This window comes from Trachypithecus francoisi, unplaced genomic scaffold (genome assembly GCF_009764315.1).
Source record: "Trachypithecus francoisi isolate TF-2019V2 unplaced genomic scaffold, Tfra_2.0 Lachesis_group0, whole genome shotgun sequence".
NCBI lineage: Eukaryota > Metazoa > Chordata > Mammalia > Primates > Cercopithecidae > Trachypithecus > Trachypithecus francoisi.
Genome location: NW_022681453.1, coordinates 175,255,996 through 175,276,400, shown reverse-complemented (window position 1 = coordinate 175,276,400; position 20,405 = coordinate 175,255,996). Strand labels below are relative to the sequence as shown.

General features: G+C 42.6%; 1 protein-coding gene across 5 annotated transcripts in view; it reads right to left on the bottom strand.

Moving 5' to 3' along the window:
• Positions 1-13,417, bottom strand: part of LRRC3B (leucine rich repeat containing 3B) — a 91,017-nt gene extending 77,600 nt beyond the window's left edge. The window contains exons 1-3 of one of the 5 annotated variants that reach the window (XM_033212830.1): positions 12,990-13,120; positions 5,314-5,383; positions 3,981-4,137 (exon numbers count right to left, since the gene is read on the bottom strand). The gene's annotated coding sequence lies outside the window, so the exon portion shown is untranslated. Of the gene's footprint in view, positions 1-3,980; positions 4,138-5,313; positions 5,384-10,727; positions 11,611-12,174; positions 12,799-12,989 lie in introns of those variants that run through there. The other 4 variants (XM_033212829.1, XM_033212827.1, XM_033212832.1 and 1 more) reach the window with 4 other exon arrangements.
• Positions 13,418-20,405: the final 6,988 nt, after the last annotated feature.

The window sequence follows — 20,405 nt, the reverse complement described above, 5'->3', positions numbered from 1 at the left end:
ATTCAGCATCTCTTTATAGAGAATGGTTCTAAGAGATCTTGATGAAATTGCAAATGCTTAGAAACAGTCATTTGCTTGCATGCTGGGTAAATAGGAAAGCATGCTGACTGTATTTATTTTCCTATCATTATGTCACTGTGGGGTGAGCTAGTAAAAAAAGTAGAGGTTGCTAACATTTTGGGGGGGTGTGTGTACGTCCTAAAATAATTTATTTTTTTCTTCATCTCAAACCATTATTCCATGATTGCAGGAAGTCCCCAACACTAAACTGTTCACTAAATGTTTATTTATAAATTGGATTTTTTTCACTTAAATCATTAGTGTTCATTGATTCATTCAACAGATAGTTACTGAGTGCCAATTATGGGCCAGGCTTGTGATATACACAGATGCAAAAGCGAGGTCCATTTTTATCCCAAGAGATGCTTACAAGGTGATGAGATGCCCAGGCTAACCTACATTAATTTCTCATCTTAGTTAGGGCTGCCTTAACAAATTGCCATAGACTGGGTGGCTTAAACAACAGGAATTCATTTCTCACAGTTCTGGAGAAGACACCAGCAGGGTTGATACCTGGTGTAGGCTCTTTCCTTGGGTTGCAGACAGCCGCCTTCTCACTGTGTCCTCACATGACCTTTCCTTGGTGTGTGCAGGCGGAGAGAGAGAGAGGAAGCATGCTTTCTGGTCTTTTCTTGTAAAAACACTAATCTCATGCTGAGGACCCCACCTTCATGACTTCATCTAGATCTAATTACTTCCCAAAGGCCCTGTCTCGAAATACCATCTCACTGTGGGTTAGGACTTTGATACCTCCTTAATAGCAAATGTGCTAGTTCATCTATATGTGCTAGTTCAGTAGAACAAGGTGTCTCAAATCCACCTCAGAGGAGAGGAACCTTGGCCCCTCTGGGACTCCTGCAGTAGTTCGGGGAACAGGGCTCCAGAAACTGGCCGGAAATGGGAGCTATAGAGGCATCAGACACTGCAGTCCTGAGGTCCAGGTGCCTTGAGGCTCAGAGGAGACTAAAACAGACTCTGAGGCTCAGGTCAGTTCCAGAAGCAGAGGTAGTAAAATTTTTGCAGTGGAGCCAAAACTCATAATGAATTTGCTTCTGAAAGTTAGGTATCCTTATTTCAAGGTCTGCCGGTATCTTTGAAGCTTCTTATGATCATGTTCAATTAGGCAACACAACAAAACAAATAAAGATAACACAAATCAGACAACACCAACACTCAATGTATTATAAAAGCCTGGAGTTTTTGCAAAGCTGCAATTACACAGAGCTTTTAACCAGGCCCAATGAAGCAAGCTGGGTACATATCCAACTCTCAGCAGTGTCAAAGCCAACATTCACCAAGCTCAGCCCCTCAACCAGAAATAATTTGACTTTTATAGGGTTTGATCATTTCCTTAAAAGCCTTTATGATCAAAGCCAGCCTGGAATGGAAAGGGATCAAAAGATGGGAAATTACACAAATGCAAGTGCAGATTTTGACATAACCCCCACTAACAAGTAGTGCAGCAGATGCCTTTTCAGAGAATTCCCCCCTCTTCTCAAGGAAACAACAAACACACACCATGTCGAGGTGAAATGAACCTTTTCCCTGTCATCCTGAATCCATGCAGAATCAATAACTCTTAGCTGGATCTTTGACACACAGACTTTCAAAATGGAATGTCAAGCTCCTTGTGATGTTTTTAACAGAATAAAGAGGAAAAATACACCTACGTTTTTCTTCCCCCATCTGTTGTTAAAATTAACAAGGCAGGTGAGGACATTCAGGTATCTTTGGGTGACTTAAACCATGCTGAGGGCTGTACTGAGTGTATGGCTCTGCCACAGCATGCTAGGACCCAGGAAGAATTCTAACACTTGTCTGATTCTTTGCAAGGGCTTTTACCTCCATCATCCAAAAAGCTCCTCACAGCAAGGTATGAAAGACAAGAAATATAGCCATTTGGCAGAAAACCAAGGCTCAGAGAGCTTAAGAAACTCTCACCTGTGGTCACACACCTAATGGCAGAATCATATTCAAAATCAGAAATTTCAATTGCAGAGCTTATCATCTTTAACCAAGCATGGAAACCCAGGGCTCCACTTTTCTGTGGAAAGCTGAGTATAGCCTGCATATGTGTTTTGTTTTGTTTTATTTTGTTTTTAATTTAATTAGTTCTACCATGTTTTAAATGAATTGGTTCTACCAAACATTAAGATCCTACACATGAAAATATGGACTTCTGACACCTTTTGGAAAACCCAAAGTTCAGACCTACACTGGTACAGGCTACAGGAGGAAAAAAAAAAGGACTAAAAGGAGACTGCAGCTCACTTCCTGGAAGATCTTGCCATAACCCAGAGATGATCAAAGATCTCCTCTGTCTGTGACCCCTCATGCTCAGCTACACAAAACCCTAACAAGTCATTATTCTGTTCCCTTTTCCTGTGTCTGTGCTTTCCCTCCTCCTGGGTTAACCCCATCTGTCTTATCAATTTGGTGGGTATACATAATCTTCTTCCAGGATTCGGTTCAAATGTACCTGGCTCCATGAAGAATTGACCATGAAGTCAATTCTGATACCCCTGGGATAATCAGGCTTTGTTCAAGAAATGTTCTTGAACATTTTCTTATGCTTGTTTTACAAACCTGTTTTCATCTGTACACATTCAGTGCTGAGTACACAGTAAGCAATCAATAATATTTTGTTCAATAATAATAACAGTGACTTAAGTAGTACTTCTCATGGGCCAGATACTGTTAAAAAGCACCTTGTTCATGTTAATTCATTTAAGTCTCACAGCTACCTATCATTATACCCATTTCACATAGAGAAAACGGAAACATACTAAAGGTTAGAAAAATTTCCCACAGTCACTCACTCAGCTATTAAATGGCAGATTAATTAGAACTTAGTCAGGCTACCTTTGAATGAATGAGTGGGTGTGTAGGTGGATGAACAATTAGTTAGAAGAAAGGGAGAGAGAGAAGAAGAGAAAGGAAGAAGAGAGGGGAGGACAGATAAACTGTCAGCAACAGGGAATGGCAGCGGAGGCAGATGTGAAAAAGTGCTTTCTGTTGTAGGAGCATCGAGTCTTTCGGTGGGGCAGGGGCAGTGGTATGTGCTTGTAAACTCTACAGCCAGCTTTCTAAGGGAATATGCTTGCTTCGTAGTATAAACAGTGGTGTAAATCCTCCTACCATGGCTGATTTCATGATGCCAACATGATATCTGATCACAGAGTTGGAGAGGGCCAGTTCTAACACACCAGGGCTCAGGGTATGCCAAGGAAAATGGCATGTAAAGCGACAGGTAACAGCCAGGTGACAAAGGACTGTGGGGGCCAAAGCAACTCCATCTTGGATGCTAATCCACCATGTTGACTTCTGATTAACTTCAGTTCCTGGAAGGCCTCTAAGAGTTTCCACTTATCTAGTGTTCCTTGTGTAAGAGCGGGTACTCACTTACTATAAATCCTGCCCTTAGGTCAAACAAATTTGATGTTACCATATTCAATAGTTCTACAAATCCTTTCAGAATCACCCCTTTCCTATAATATATAAACCCTGGGTCTACTGGGTAATGGCTCAGGGATCCACCATCTTGTCTTGCCATTGCCTGACATACGGACATGACTTCTGTTCCTAAGTCCCAACTGTAGATTTCTTTCTGATAAACTAGATGTGTCAGCCTCTTTCTTCAGCCTCTCAGCTTCCTTGAACTTTGGGATAGGTTTGCATAGACCTGCCCGTTGCTAAACAAGGACCTGTTAAACCATACTAAGGATGCAATCCTCTTATATGCAAGCAGGAGTAATTTAAAGGATTTTAGCAGAGAGTGATATGATCATATGCTTATAAAGAATTGACACAAGATGGGCACATAGTCAAAATCTTAGGAACCCTTCTTCATCTTCCTATATCTTGCCTGCATGACAATTATTGCCGCAAGAAAAGTTATCAATTGTTTCACCCCTTTGTACCTTGTCCCTTTACCGGTCAGTTATTGCTCTCTTTGTGTCACTCCCCCTCATCCTTTTATTGTAGGTTCCCAGAAGTGCTCCAGGTGTAACAGACCCTCAGGACTGTAGAGTGTCCATCTATCATTGTTGGATCTGTAACATGTAAGGACTGGAAGACCTAAGCAAAGAAATGAGTCTGAATCAACTTAAACAGAGAAGACCTCATATGAAGTAAAATAAAACAATGTCAGACACATCCTTGACATTATACACACACATAACTGAAAAGGATTTTAGAAATCATTTAATTCCTAGCTTTCCTCTTACTGGGGAAGTAGAGCCCAGAACATTTGATGTAACCAGCCCAGTGCCACAGAGATGGTTAGAGTCAAAGCTGGAACTGGAACTAGAACTAGGTTGCCTGGTTCCCAAATAGTCTATATGCACATAAAGGGGGCATTTTCTGAGATGTCGCCACCCCTGCAAAGTCAAAGGCTTTCTTAGAAGAGTTTTTTTCTTCTACTAAGCAGGTTCTATTTCATCAAACAGAACAAACAAAAACATGCTAATTTCCAGGAGCAGGGACATTCTGTTATCTTTTTCCAACACTGGACAACATGAGCCATCTGTTTAGGAAACACTCCATGAGCACAATTCCCTGTTTATCACTCAAGGCCTTATTATCTACTTTAAAAATTCTTCAGATCCTGACCTTTTCCCATGGTTCTCCATCTACCTGCCTGGGCCAAAGCCATTTCCTGATAACTGGGAAGTGGGAAGGGAAACGAAGTGAATCTTTAAAAACTATTCTGGCAAGTCTACTCAAGATAAATTGTTGGAGGGGAAGTTGAAACTTTTGGCTGAAATGCAATGGAGTCTGATAATTCACCCTCATTTCAGGTGATATTGGCCAAGGCTACAGTGAACCTAGCCAAGGGGGCCACTGGGAGCTAAAACAGAAGCCAGTGTTCATTGGGCCAGGATCCAGGAGGCTATTGCTGCTCCAAGGAAGCCCATTTTTCATTTCTCACATCCCATATCTTGGTTATGGCCCTGATAAAGGATCCTTTTCTAGCTGAAGGTCTTCTCTACTTTCCAATACCAGTATCCACAGTCTTGATCCCTAAGAACAGAGCAGAAAAAGCCACTTTCCAGAGTCAGAGAAGTGAAAACTGATCTGGGGAGGAAGGTCCCAAAAGTGCTAACGCCGCTAGAAGATCCCAGAATGCTAAAGCAGCTGTATTACCATTTGCGCGGGCCTGTCCCAATTTATACCTACTGTCTTGGAAAAACAGCTAAGAGCCTTTTCATTCTCCAAAGTGTCCCAGTGGGAAAGGATAAATTATATGGTTACCATTGTCTGGAGTTCTTGGGGTCAGAGACCTCCAAGGCATCTGCCAATAGAATTCAAGGCATCCATGAACCTGCATGGAAAAAAAATCGCAACTTTGTTTGTGAAGCTTAAACGGCAATGTACCATCTCACTCCATGTTGAACACAGGCCATAAACCTCAATAGCAGCAGTACTAGTGATTAAGTCACCAATATAAATATTTTCATATCATAATACAGCTGCCATAGTTATCTCATAGGAGCATTTATGCTCATTCCTACTTCGAAACAATACTAGCCACTAGTCCCACTACAAGAGCTTGTTATAGAGGCATTATGTAAGAAGCACATACATTAGTAACAGTAGTTTCTTTTATAAGTCGATAAACAGATATTTCAATAAAATTGGTTTGTGCTATAATCTTATGTATTATATTTGATGCATTTAAACACACCATTCCAGGGCTCCTAGGCTTTGTCAGACTGTCAAAGTGCACCATGGAGTAAATCAGAGAAGACCTTGGCCTGGAGATTGATAAAGCCATACTAATGTGGCACTCTGATACGTGAGAAAGAGACCTTGTCCTCTGGCTGGGGAGCTAGGCTGCCTTTGAATTATCTATGCTGTGAGGTATTATTTAGTACATTCCTTTTCCTTGTAAGCCTCTTCTTTCAGTCTTTATTACTCCCATTCTCTTTTTTTGCCTTCTTTTATTCTTATTGTTTTGTTTTGTTTTATTTTTTCCCCCTTTATCCTTTGGTTTAGGTTTACTACCAGGTATCTCTTAGTCTTACTGTGCTAAGTATCGGGTTCTCTTCCTTTGGGTAGGTTTTTTGTGGTTGCTCTTTCTGTTTTTGTTTTGCCATGCTTCTCTTACTCCTCTTTCTCTCTTTCCCCCACCTTTCCTACCTTTCTGTACTGTTGTCTGCTGCCTCTAGCTTGGCCCTCCTGACTTGGCTGGCCACACACCATACCCCTTTCATAGGTTTTGTAGCGGAAGCACTGGGTCTCAACAGTCCACAGTACATCTTCCCTTTGGGAATCATTTTCAGTTTACTAGCAGACACTGTTTCTGAGCCACAGTTAAAATAACAAACTGGCCACTCCAATAAATGACCGCACAACACATGGTAGCAGGAAAATAAAAGCTTTGAAACCCTAAGCTTAAATATAATTGTGGAAAGGGTGAAAAGTATTCCACTTAATAATCCGTGATGGCCAGACATCTAGGGAAGATCAGCAGCCTGGACCAGGACTCTTCTCAGTGCATAAATTCCCAGTGCAGCATAGGAAAAGCATACTGCTTAGTCACTGCTAACAGGGGGAGCCCTCTGTAGCAGGCCTATACAATGATTATTTCTCCAAATCAGAGCTCAGATTAGAAGACTCAGGGGAAAGCCATGAGACCTCATGACCTTTGTGCTTTAGCTTTAGAGAACTATGCACTGTGCCTTCAGCATTGCCCTCACCAGAGGACATATTTGTCCTGAACTATTATAGCAGTCTCTCTCAGTAAGTTACTGAATACTTCTATCAATGACCTAAAATTGGAAGGAAGAAGTGAAGGAAGGAAAGAAGGAAGGAAGGAAGGAAGGAAGGAAGGAAGGAAGGAAGGAAGGAAGAAGGGAGAGAGGGAGAGAGGGAGGGAGGGAGGGAGGGAGGGAGGGAGCGAAGGAGGGAGTGAGGGAGGAAGGAGGGAGTGAGGGAGGGAAGGAAGGAAGGAGACGGGGTGGGAGGGGCAGGTGGTAGAGGAGGAAAAGAGAATAAAAGGAAGCTAATCTGTATTTGGAAACATACTTAACACTTTGTCAAATATTACTCCACAGTTGAGGATAGCTTCACATATTTGTAATATTTGTTTCAATTTTATTTCTAATGAAAGGCATCTAAAGCATTTTTTTAAACTGTCTGAAAATGCAGTGACATTTGCACTGGACAAGTATTAACATAAAAGGTAGCTGAGAGAGCTTAGGATAAAATGAAACTGTAAATTTCATAACCTTTCCTAATCTGTTCATTTATCCTCCTAAAGAATAAAATCTGTTTTTATTTGGGGAGGATTTTTTTTTTTTTTCAGTATTTACTCCTTTATCTATTTTGAAAGAACTATATGGCCCTTACTATTAACTTACCAGCTGTGGTGGAGAAATAGTATGTTCAAACCTATCAGCTTTTGAGAAGATTCCAGATTTCATTCTCATATGAAATGACCATTTCATTTGTCATTGTCATGTTGAGATGTATTAATTCACTATGTTTTTATAAAGTATATGTAGATATATACTAACATCTAAGGTATAAGAGCTTCCATCATGGCTCCAAACCACTTATCAAATAAAGTTCACAAAGTCACAATCAGCAGATAGTAAAATAAATACAAAATGTATTAATCTTATGGATTATTCAAATCTAAATATAGATTAAGATATTTTATATTTGTTTAAAATAAAATCAATAAGGGTAAAGCTTCTCGGGTCCTACTCTGAGCTTTTTTTTTTTTTTTTTCAGTATCTTCTTCAAACTCTTTCTACAGAACCTTATATTTAGCTTCTCTTGCTATTAAAAATAGTCAAGATCAGATCTTCCAAATCTTGATTAGTTTTTATTTTCAAATATCTAACCCAAGACTTTTAACTCATACTATGTATTGTATAAGCATATCTATTCATTGTGTTCTGAATAAAAGTTATTTTTCATATCCTTTGTCTCAGAGCATATTGCTTAATAGTAATTGTTATTCTAAATGTCAACAAACTCATATTTATATGATTTAAGATGAAGGCACACCCCAAAAAATTTCCCCAGAAGATGTGTGATGAGGGACTTTTGACATTGCACCACATAGGAGCCACAATAAAATAAGTAGAGGGGATTGGACCACATAAGTAAGATAAGGATACAGCTCCCCTGAATAAACTAGGAACTAGAAACCAGAATGTCTGCCCAGGTTCCAAAGGATTCCCCTTCCTTTGGTCCCTAGGACAGAAACCATTTATTTTGGATATTGTCACACTTAATTTCAGTGTTACATCTCTTTTCTTTAACACTGCTGCAACTCAACTAAGCCGGTATCCCCACCTCCAGAAGGTCACCCTTCTGGATGATCTGGTTTTGAATGGTTCTTCCTGAAGAGTGGGGCAGTTGTGCAAGTTTTTCCTACTTGCGTAAAAACAAAATTGGTTTCTAATGAATTCTCTGGAAAATGAATGCTTCCCCTTGAGATAACTGGGGTCTTGGGGATTCAGAACAGTCGACCTGACACAAAAGGCAGACTGAGGTTGGGGGTAGGAGAGAAAGGAAGAAGAGGAGCAGCTCTTAGTGCACACTGGATCTCTGTGGGCATTTTGGTCACACCTGGGTCCCTCAGCAGCCAAGTCTCACCTCCATCTTCCTCCACCCATCCCTCCTCTGACAATAATGTTGACTCACTCTCTTCTTTTCTTCCTTCACCTCCCTCACTATAGGATGACCTAGGTCCTAGTGTGCCACAGCATTAGAGATAGAAATCCTACTCCAGGTGACATAAAAGGCACCAGGTGTCCACCATCTGTCTGTGACTCTTGCCCTGCTGATGTGATTCTGAAAAACAGGATTCTTCTATCCCCCCTATTGATTATGACTATTACTGTAGTCATAGTCAATATTACTATTGACTTTTTGTTGGTTTGTCTCCAAAGAGAGGACATCCTGGTACTATAGAGAAAAGACATGAGGTGTTCTTGGAAATTAGAGCTTTGTCTTATGAAATGCTTAAAGGTGTATGAAATCCTCAAGTAACTGGAGAAAGCCCCTTTGTTGAAGGGGCTGGGTAGGCAAGGAAGTGACAAATATTATTGGAAGTGACAAAGAAATATTTTTCCTCTTTCTGAGCCTCAAGTACAGAAATATATTGTTTTGCCTCAGCTTTACATCAGCATAAACTTTAATGAAAAGTCAAAAATCCACGCGAAATCCAATAATTCATGCCATTGTATTCAAAAGGATGTTTCCTGTGATAGGAAAAATTCCCTATTATTTTCACAAATACTTCAAAGTATGGAAGGACGAAGCAACTCAATCTAACAGAAGACTTTGCTAAAATCATTAGAAATCATTTAATGTTATTTAGAATCATCCAGAGGAGGCTTGCATAGTTAATTTTTGTTGATTTGAAGACTTATAAATATTCTGCAATTTTTTATTTTTGCAAAAAGTCACATTTGTGGTAGCTTATTCATTATATATGATATAGAGTTCTTCTGGTTTTGCTGATTGAGAAGCATTTATGGGAAAATAAGCAAAACACTCTTTTTAAAATAAAAATTATTTTCCTAATTAATTTTAAGATGCTAAAAAAATAGCGGAAGTGAGCATAACTTATTTATGTATAATGGTACCATATTTGAGCAAGGGTCAAAAGGCAGTGGTTCTAGCATTAGTTATGCTACAAATGCACCAAGTGGCCTTGAGCTCAGCATTGAATCTCCTCCCTGAGTCTGGATTGGGTGGGATGATATCTGAGATTCCTCTTAGCTCTAATTCTGTGACTCAATTCAGAGAGAGGCTTTCACTTGCCGAGTACAATTGCTACATAAAACTGCCTCTAGTTTTTGACCACAGAGCAAATCCCTGTTCATATTTGGATCCCTCCTTCCATTTATCTTCCTATTTTAAAAGAGAATGTCTACGAAAGGTTCAGAAGAGAAGTCTAGTACCAGCAGCCAGTTCTCTAAATCTATTTACAGTACTAGTATTCCACTATACCAAGATGTACCCCAACAAACTTTGAGACAGGCGATATGCAACATCAGTCTTCCCAATACTCTGGCCACAGGGGCTCACAGGCCAGGACTGGCACTCATAGGATGCCCCTGCAGTTTGGAGTAAAGGGTTAGGGGCCTCACTCATGCTTCCTTCTAGACAAAGGGTTTTCAGTACCAAATAGGGCTGGGAGTATGGGACATACTCAGTGTTCTTTGCTCACCAGACCAATCAGCCCCACCATTTCCTGGCTGAATGCCAATAAGCAGATAACTTGATTTCTTCAATACTGGGTTTCCCCATCTATACCATGAGATAAATATCTCTACCCATCTTTCAGGACTGTTGTGAGGGTTAAATCTAACACAAGCACACACAATATCAAAGATAGTATCTGGCACATAGTAAGAACTCCACAACCGCTAGCTAGCGCTGATTGTTACATTACTATTTGTCTCCCCAGAACAGTTCAGCAATCTGAAATAAACCCATCTTGGTGTGGATCTGGAGTCTTTCCTCAAGTTACCAAGGGACATGTTCTAACTTGTTTCTACATGCAAAAACAAGTGGCCAGAGCGCAAATTCAGGCGACAGATAAGCATCCAGAAAGCAATGAGCCCTGCGTTGGGGGGGGGGGGGGGTCGGGGGTCAGAGCTAAATCTCGTGGAGTGCGAGTTTTAAGTCTAGGATCCTACCTCAGGTATCCAGGTACTTGTGAAGAAGCCCGGCTCTCTCACCAGGCCTGGCCTGTGAGGGTGTGGCCTTTGTGCTCAGGAACTGCACCAGGAGCCTGAGCGCAGGGAATCCCCGTTCTGCTCCTTGGGGCTCTGGAGTTGCCACCGCTAAGGCAGGGAGCTAGCTGCTCCAGGGGTGCCCCGGAATGGGAGAGACTGACATCGGGATTTCTCCTGGGAGCCCTAGCGAGTCGAGGTTTCCTTCGATGTGGCCAAGGCGAGGGACCCAGAAAAAGGAACTGCTCTGAATTTTGCTTTTTCCCAACCGGTACAAAGGAGCAGGAGTCCTCTGTAGGGCACCCGCGGAGAAAGTAAGAAAAGCCTGCACGTGGAAGGTCTGAACAGGGAGGACCTAAAGGTTGTACAGGGTTCCAAACCCAACCAACCAAATGTTTCCCTATACGGCTACTAGGAACCAGGGATCCACTCTCAGCCAAAGGCACCTCTGGGAGAGGAGCATGCACCTCCTCAGGGAGAGAAGGGTTAAGTGAGGTGCTTACTGTCCTTGGTAGTCACTGTGCCCCCACCGGGAAATAGGGGGCTAGGTGGATAAAAGGGAGGGGAGGCTGCCTCTTCGAAACAGCTGACTAAGCCCCCTCCCGCAAACAGTCTTGCACTCCAGATTGCTGGGGTGCACAGGAGAAAAGAACCTCCCCTTCCTGCATTTGCCAGAGCATCTGGAACCACCAGAAGGATCTACCTGGAAACTGCAAGGTGGGCAGATCCACCTCTGCCTGGGCTCCCAGGTCTAAGAGCTGGGTCTCCCCTCACCCGAGGCCCACACCTCCTAGCTCTGCGTTTCCCTGCGCGCCCTCCAGCTCTGCGCTCCCCAGCCTCCCGGGCGCAGCACAAGGCTCCCCCCACTCCCTCGCTCCGCCCAGGTGCGATTTGTGGAGGGGCGGGGGAAAGTGGCTCCCACCGCAGCCTCCGCTCCTGCGCTCTCCTCCAACCCCTGTTTACTCGCTGGGCTCTGGGGACTCCCCTCTACCCCGCACACCCGTCTCCCCCTGGAAGGCAGGAGTCCCCTTCCTACACTGCGGCTGTGGAAACATCCTTGACTCCCGGGCGCCTGCCAGAGAAGGTGGGCGTGGGTCTACCGACCTGGCTGTGGAGGTGAAGGAACGTAGAAGCAAGCGGGTGCCAGAGAAGAGAGCAGACTATGGTCCTCTTAGAGCATGGAGAAGCATCCCTGGTCCGCGATCTGACCATTCAGTCACCACCCAAGATGCCAACGCATTCAGATTCTCGCGGGGAGGTTTGTTTGCTTATGGGGAGGGAGATCGCCCCATCCCTGGCACTGAGCAGACTGCCTTCCCAAGTACCCAAGGGCCCGGCATTCCAGGGCTCCATTCCTTGTCTCCACGCGCCCCCAGGTATCCAAGCCCCTCCCCCATCTGTATTTACATACCCAGGCCAGCGCCCTCCGGACTCAAATCCCTTTTCCTCTTCGTCAGATGGCCTCTCAGGGCTGGCCCCTCGTCCACATTAGCAGTACCTTTTCATTTCCCTCAACCGTGGGTAGATCTACCCGACCCTCAGCTTCCTCCTCACCGCACGAGCAGCCTTTCCCTCCCTGAGCCACTTACTTCACCCACCCATATCTGCACTTGCAGTTCCCACGGCGCACAGCCGCAAGCCACTCCAAAGGTTTCATTGCCGAGTTGGGGGTGGCGTGTGCAAGGATGGACTGACTCCCATCGCGCTGGACGAAGCTTCAGGGGTGGCCGCAGCCATCCTCCCCGTCCCACCTCTCTTATTTCACCTTCTCTGTCCCTACCGAGCTCCTAGAGGCAGGATGAGCACTGCTGGGTCCCAAACCCTCGCCTCAGGAGCCAGAGCTGCGGGGAGTGAAAAGTCGACTGGCAAAAACACACAGAGAGAAATGGGCAGATGCATATGACAAGAGGAGCTGGGGGAAGGGCGAATGCAAGAACTAAACCTGCAACTTGCACAGCATGGGGTGAGCACCGCGCAGGGAAGGGTCACAAAAGTTTGCAGACTATTGTACAGCAGCCGGCTGAACGGGAGCAAAGAGGGTCGACTGTATCTCACCAGGAGGAGGTCTCTCCCAGGGTCTGCGCAAAAGGGATTGGGGGACTTAGAAAGGCATGGCTTAGAACTGAGGTAATAGTTCTCTACTTGTTCCTTGGAGGGACGGCCTAGGTACCCGGGCAGAGGGATGATCCCGCGCGCTGCGAAAAGCAACAGGCGGCTGCACCTTACCTTGCGCCAGTCCCGGGCCGGGGTGGCTGCTCCATCCTCGTGGCTCAGGGAGGAGGCGTTGGGTGCGTATGCTTAGGGGTGTGCGCGCTGCCAGGGCTGCAGCGGCCGCCACCTCCAACCAGCTGCAAGCCGAGCTGCCCACCTGGGACCGGGCCGGCCCGGCGGGCTTGGCTCCCGGCGAAGGCGGCGGGGTTGGTGCGCGGCGGCTGGGTCGCGGGACGCAGGCAGTGCGTGGCGCGGCTGGCGTCTTCGGACGCCGCCACCGAGCGAGGGTGCGGCCCCAGGCTGCCGTGCGGGGCACCACTTGGCTCGCGTTGCTGCGGCGGCCGCTGCAGACCCTGCTCCAGGCGCCGTAGCCTTGCAGGAAGAGCAGACAAAGACGCGAGAGAGGCAAAGCGCCGCTTGCCCAGATGCAGTCGGCTCAGTCACTAGAGGGAAATCGCCTCCAAACCCAGCCTGGGGAGGAAGGAGGAGGGGCGAGGCGGCTGGGGACTAGAAAAGCAGCAGGGAATTAACGTGACAGTCAGAGTGCAGCCAGCGCCTCGCCGGCGCTGCTCTCTCGCCTCGCGGTTGGGGGGTCCGGAAAGGAGAGAGGGGGCGGGGGCTGAGCGTTGGCTGCAGGAGACCAGCTGAGGTAGGAGTATTAACTCCCTCCGCTGCTCTCGCCTTCCTTCCTCGCACCCACTTACACAGCTCTACTTGCAGCAGTCTATGGCCCCATTCCTTCCCCTATTTTTCTAACTACTGAGATCACAGCTGAATTAAACTGGTGAAAGGAGCAAAACGTGCAATGGATTGATTGCCCTCCTTGGGGGAAAAGCGGAGGCTTAAAATCAATTCGACAAATGAGTGTTTACTGGGTGCCGAGTACTGTGCTCCTCTATTGTGAGGGAGGATTATGAATAAGGTACCCCCCTCCCGCCCCAGGCTCCATTGTCAGATCTCAGAATCAGTTTCCCCCGCAGTTCTGGAAGCCCAAAGTTTCGGGTTTGAGTTGTGGTCCCTGATCCCTACCCTCAACCCATCTAGCTTTCTAAAGCAGAAGAAGGTGGGATTCAATTTTCCCTTCTCCTTCCTGGGATGACTTTAATGTGCAGCCGAAATGGAGTCTATAGGCCCCTTAAAAAGCGCGCGCACGCCATTGTGCGTGTGTGTGTGTGTGTGCGCGTGTGAGCGCGCTCGCGTTTGCGCGTGTGTTTTAAGAGTAAGTCAAATTACTGGTTTTAGTGATGTTCTTATTTCATGATTTTAATTATTTACCATATCTGCACTAGACACCAATTTGGGGCAGAGGAACCCGGCTCTCCAGACTCTACAAATATAACCTTTCCTCTGAAGCTTTTTTCCACTACCCCAGTCCTCTGACAGAGAGGAAGAAATCTTTCCCCTCTCTTTGCTCTCTCAGAATTTTATTTGCCAATAACTTGCGGAACTTATATATTTATAGATTTGTCTCTTCACTCACATATGAGTATTCCCTGTGCTTTTTGTTTGTTTGTTTTCACTGCAACATCCAGCAGTGTTTTGTATCTAATGGGTACTCAAGGAAAGCTTATCCAGCTGAAGGTCATTTTCTCCTTCAATATGAGCTAAATCTCACTGTCTCTAGAATTAAAGAGACTCCAGGGATGAAACTTTTGATTTAGGGTGTGGTGGAGGGAGCCACACATACAGCTAGACTCACAGTCCCTTTACTGGAAAGGTAAAAATATATATATATATATATATTTAATTCATTTTGGTCTCTAGACAATTAGTCTTCTTCCACTGACCACCCACCTCTGTTTCCTGAATTCCCAAAAGCAGAAGAAAACCAAGCTGCTGAACAACTGCATAGAGCAAGGCACATATTTTCAGCTGCCAGCACCTAGAGCAAACCCATTCCAAGTGGAGAATGACCAAAAAATCTTGATTATTTCATGACCTGTGTCAAGTATGTTGAAAGCCTGCCAGTTTCCTCATTTCTATTGAGGCACTCTTATTCTGGATGCATTTTACAACAGTTTGAACAGTGTTACATTGCTGAGAGGTGAAGAAAATTGCTTTGTAGTTTAAGGATATTTAAATTTGCTTGTTTGTTTTCTGTCCCACCTTCTACAAATTACAAGATAGGTACCTCAGATCAGGAATGCTCCATGAAAAAGTAGGTCCATAATGCAGGAGATTAGACTAAATGACTCTTAAGCTATCTTCTGTCTCTGAGACATTATGATACTGTGATTTGAAATATTGTGGTTGAAAGTTTGTTTTTTTTTTTAATTTTTGTTTTTTAAAAGCGATTTTAGAACACAAACATAGATACATTTGGATAGCAGGTATGTAATTTGGTGTAGTTTTTCTGAAGGAAAATTTGGCATTGCTGCTGAAAGCATAACATTTTTGCATTTCATTTTTCCAGTGACTCTAATTCTTCAAATTCATCCTCAGGAAATAACTGAGGTTGAGCAACAAGATTTATCTACCTGAGTATTCATTGCAGTGTTGTTTATATTAGTGGAAAATTGAAAAGAAGCAAAACTAAACTCAAATGTCTACCAAGAGAGGAATGGTAAAATATTTTGTAAATCTATCCAATGGAATATCAGTCAGACACTAAAATGTTGTAGGTGAATAGGTGAATATTATCATGATTTATGGTTGTAATATAATTTTAGTCAAAAATTTCAGGTGCACAAAGTGAGATGTAGAATAGTAAAAAATAAAATCTGGAGTTGACAAATCTGGGTTTGAAACCAGGCATTTCTACTTGCTGACTTTGTGATTATGGACCTGAACCTCCAATACGTAGACCATATAATTGGGTCGATGCTATTTACATTTTAGTATTGTTGCAATTAAGTGAAATAGCATTTATGAAGCACTTAGCATGGTGCCTAATACACAGTAAAATCTCAATATATTAAATAGATTTATTTGGCAAACACATGTATAAACATGAGGTTAAGGTATGATATATTTTCTGGTAAAAATATATACATATATAGACTCATTTCTACGGTAAGATATACTTCAAAATTACCAGTGGCCATCTCTGCTGGCACTGGGATTTGGGGTGTCTTTTTAAAAAAATAATCCTGTCGTAATCATAAAGTAAAATTATATAGTAAATAACAGCAGAATTTGTTTTTAATTTAATTGTCTTTTAATTAAAATACTACTAACTATGGACACAGGAAACCTCTAGATTTGGAAGTTCTCTGTTTTTGTTGATTCATCAACAAGTCATCAACATTACTTGTTGACTGTTGGTGTCACCCATGCTATAAAAAGGATAAACAACAGGGCATGGAGTTTGTCACCTCTGATATAAACTTAGATTTGTTTTGTAGCAACCAGAAGTCAAGTCCAGCTCAGCAAAATATGCTGTTTAATATAAAGAGCTGATTGGTTGCTACCCTTGCCTTGTCTTGACAGCCGATACAGACAGAAGGAGAGAGGAAAAGGAGGGATCAGAAGCTATATTTGTAACTTTTGATTAGTGAACTGGAGAAGGAAGCCTAATGCTGCAGGGCCATGACCTTTGCATCTACTTTAGTGGCCCTTGTGGGTCAGAGAGGGATGGTTTGTACAAGTTGTCTGTGTATATTACAAATGTTATAGAAATACAGAGGGGAATATGATTTATTGGTGTTTTCAGTTTAACTTTCTTTAGAAATAGGGGCACACGATTTAAAAATCAGTATGTTCCAGAACATATTTCATGTAAAGGAAATTCTTTGAATTTTAAATTGTATTCCCTCTCTGAAACTCTTTACAGAAATGAAAATGCATTTCTCTGAGCCCAGGAATTGATTTTCTGAAATCTGAATCGTTGGGGTGCCTGAAACTCTGCTGTCTAATGGATGAATGGGATCAAAATGTGAAGATATGACTATCATGAATCCTTTGTACAAGGTATTCCAGTTAACCACTAATAACAAACTATCCTTAAACTTCTTGGCTTAAAATAACAGCCATCATTTATTTAGCCTGAATCTAGAATTTGGACAAGGCTCACTAAAGAAGGCGCACCTCTGATCCACTTCCCACGTGGCTCGCCATTTACCTGATAGGCTGTGTTGGCTGTTGGCTATTGGTTGAGCATCGGACAGGAGCTGAGAGCCAGAGACCTTAGTTTCTCTCCACACCGGGCTCTCCATGTGCATCACACCATAAGTTCTCAAAGACTTCCTCACCGCGTAGCGGTTGGGTTCACCAGAAGAGCTCCAACAGGGGTCAGACCCTTTCCAGATAATGAAAACCTGAACAGTTTAGCAGTATCAATTGTACAAACTCATCCAGTCTTCAAACAATGTCATAAATTTTAGCCCAGAACACACCAGGCAAACTGAGCCAGTGGACTAATGGATCATTTGAATGATTTAGGCAAATGGATCAATTTTTCTTTTATTTATTGAGATAATTTCATCAACAATTACAGTCTTAGTCAATAAATGAATTCATAATATTTTCTATATCAAAAAATTAATTATGTCTTCACATAGGGAAATTAAATTTCTCATGGTGTTTTTAAAGGCCTCTGCAATTTAACTTTCTTCCCAGTCCTATCTCATCACTTCCTCTAGTCTCTCATATTTATCCATCTTACCTGAGCCTTGTTTTGACTTGTATTAGGGCTCAATGTTGAGAAGTCTCCCTCTCTTACTAGACTCTAAGTTCCTTGAGAGCAGAGACTTTTTCAGTTTATGTCCCCACAACCCTCAGCCCTGAGACATGCATGAAGCATGTGCTTGATATACTCTATTGAAAAAATGAGTAATTCAACATCCCTTGGCTTTCTAATTCAATCATTCATTTTCCAAAATGGCAATATTGGTCATGAGCTACTTCACAGGGAAGCTAATTAATCCCTGAAACTGGAAAATGTTTTGAAGTTCCACAGTATTTTAGAAGCACACAGGAACATTAATATGTGTAATACTTACATTATTACTTCCCTGACACATAAATGTTAAATAATCCCTTTTTAATGTGTTTGTTTTGGATGTACTGGACAAATTTGCAGAAAGTAATGTACTGTTGACTCATTTCTACTAATGGATACCTATGTGGACTGAATAAGATGTGGTATCTTCTAGCTCTATTATTTGTTTATTTCTCCAACTTTCAGAGCTGCTATTTATACATGCTTCTTGCCAGAAAGGCGACCGTGACATGAGAATCGACCTTCTTGGGGTTCTGTGTCTTAACAGACAGTGTGGGTACCTAAATGATTCTAGGAGTGCCCCAGCCACATAATTACTGTGATGTAACTACAAAGCTGCATGATCTAATAGAGAATCCTTGCCCCAAGGTGGAACTGTCTCTTCTCTGGAAATTTTGTAAAAGAAAACTGGGAGGGTTGGGTTAACCTCTCTGGTAGCTAAAGCTGCAAGATATAAATCATAGGTGCAATGAGCAGGTATATTGTCTGCCATGTGGAGAAAGCCACACTGCAGTACGAGTGATAAAGCTGCCACACAGGTACAGATGTGAGAGACAGGGCAATTCCCTGTAGCTTCTATGCCCCTGGATACAGCTATTCAAAGGTCCAGCCATGTCTCTGTTTTTCCCATAACTTTTATATATACACTCATTTCAATAAGTTTCCCTTTTTAATTAAAGTCATTCAACTTTTCATTCCATCATTTGGTACCTAAAAACTTTCAACTAATGCAACATCAAAGAAAGATTTGAGGAATGACTTTCAGAAAATGTTTAATTAAAAGTTGAAGAGAAGTACTTTGGGATGCTTTGATGTAAGGCTTACATTTTTCAAAGTTGAAAGCCCAAAAGCAACATAAACTGAACCTATTTTTCCAGACAATAAAAATAGGACCTTAAATATGAAAACGTGATCCCAGTGTTTGTGATTTACTAGAATGTAGACTTTATGAAGGCAGAGATTTGGATCCTTTGCCACTATATTCCAACAACTAGCATAGAATTCTACATAGGGTAGGATATTAATATTTGTGGAATGAGTTAATGTATTTACTTGTTGCATCTCTTTCTTAATCCCAGTAGAAATATGAAAAACTCTCACTTATTGAACTCATGCTATAAAACAGCTATTGTGCTAAAATGTTGTCAAAATTTCATTTCATTTTTTACCAGACGTTGGAGTGTGGATGGAGGGGAACTGTGGATTGAGAGGATTTGTTCTCATAGATAAAAACAGTTTGCTCAAGGGCACAGAGGTTCTATATATTGAGGCTAGGGGTTAAACCCAGGATCATCTGCCTCCAAAATATGTGTTTTATCTACCATCCCACAGTCACATATTAATGTGTTTATAGAAATATTTACTGAGGTATTAAGCTGTAAGGGGTAGAGCTAGACTGGTATTTTGCTTCATATATAATTACAGCTTTAAATATCAAGGGTTTTATGAATAAAGATTTAGTTCCCATTTTATAGACAAGTAAGTGGAGGTCTATGGTGTTGCCTCAGTATTCATCAATGTCTTCTTTGAAAGTCTCATTATCAGGATGGAAGCTCTACTGTTGCTCCTCTTGTCTTCCCACGAGGAGACTTCATAACGCCTCACTCTCTTGTAGTTGTTGCTGCTCCAGTACATCACCTTTGTATCTCCGTCCTCGATCCCACAGCTTCCAACTGCAAGGAAGCACCTGTTTCTCTATGCCTGGTTTTTTGAGGAGTGCTAGGGGACTTAGTGTTCCATTAACAATAACTGATGAGAATTGATGGATAAATATCCCACACACAACTCCTCTTTTGGGTTGTCTCTAAGGCATGTTGTACACTGTGCCCCAGAAGTCATCTGTATGATTAACCACTCATTACACACACCACTAGCTTGCCCAAAAGTGAACCCTTTATAGGCTTCTTTCCCATCCCTGTCTCACTGCCCTACACCTCTACCAGAATTTTCCAAATAAATTTCTTGAATTCACACCCTTATCCCAAAGGTTTGCATCTGGGATAACCCAAACTAAGGTATCTCTCTGGCCCATTCACTCTTGAACTCTAAAAGATAGGGTCAAATTACCTGACTGAGAGTTTAAAAGAAGACACTGAAAATTATCCTTACATTTATCTCTTTTGAAGATGTCAAGTTCATAGGACATACGTGTTCAGACTGCACTCTGCATGCGCTTAAGGACTTGCCCTTTGGGGAAGGTCTTAGTTAGTGACTGAATGAACAAGTCAGTACTTCAAGAATAAGGTATTAGGACATATCAAAGTCCTTATAGATCTAAAATCACGTTTCCGATCAACTTTATTTGCAATACACTGGACATTTTAATTTCCATAAAAATTAGCTTCACATGATTCATAATAACCAAAAGGTAGAAACAACCCAAATGCCTCCATCAACTGACAAATGGAAAGAGAAAATACATTATACCTATATAATGAAATATTACTTGGCCATAAAAAGGGATGAAGTATTGATACATGCTATAGCTTGGA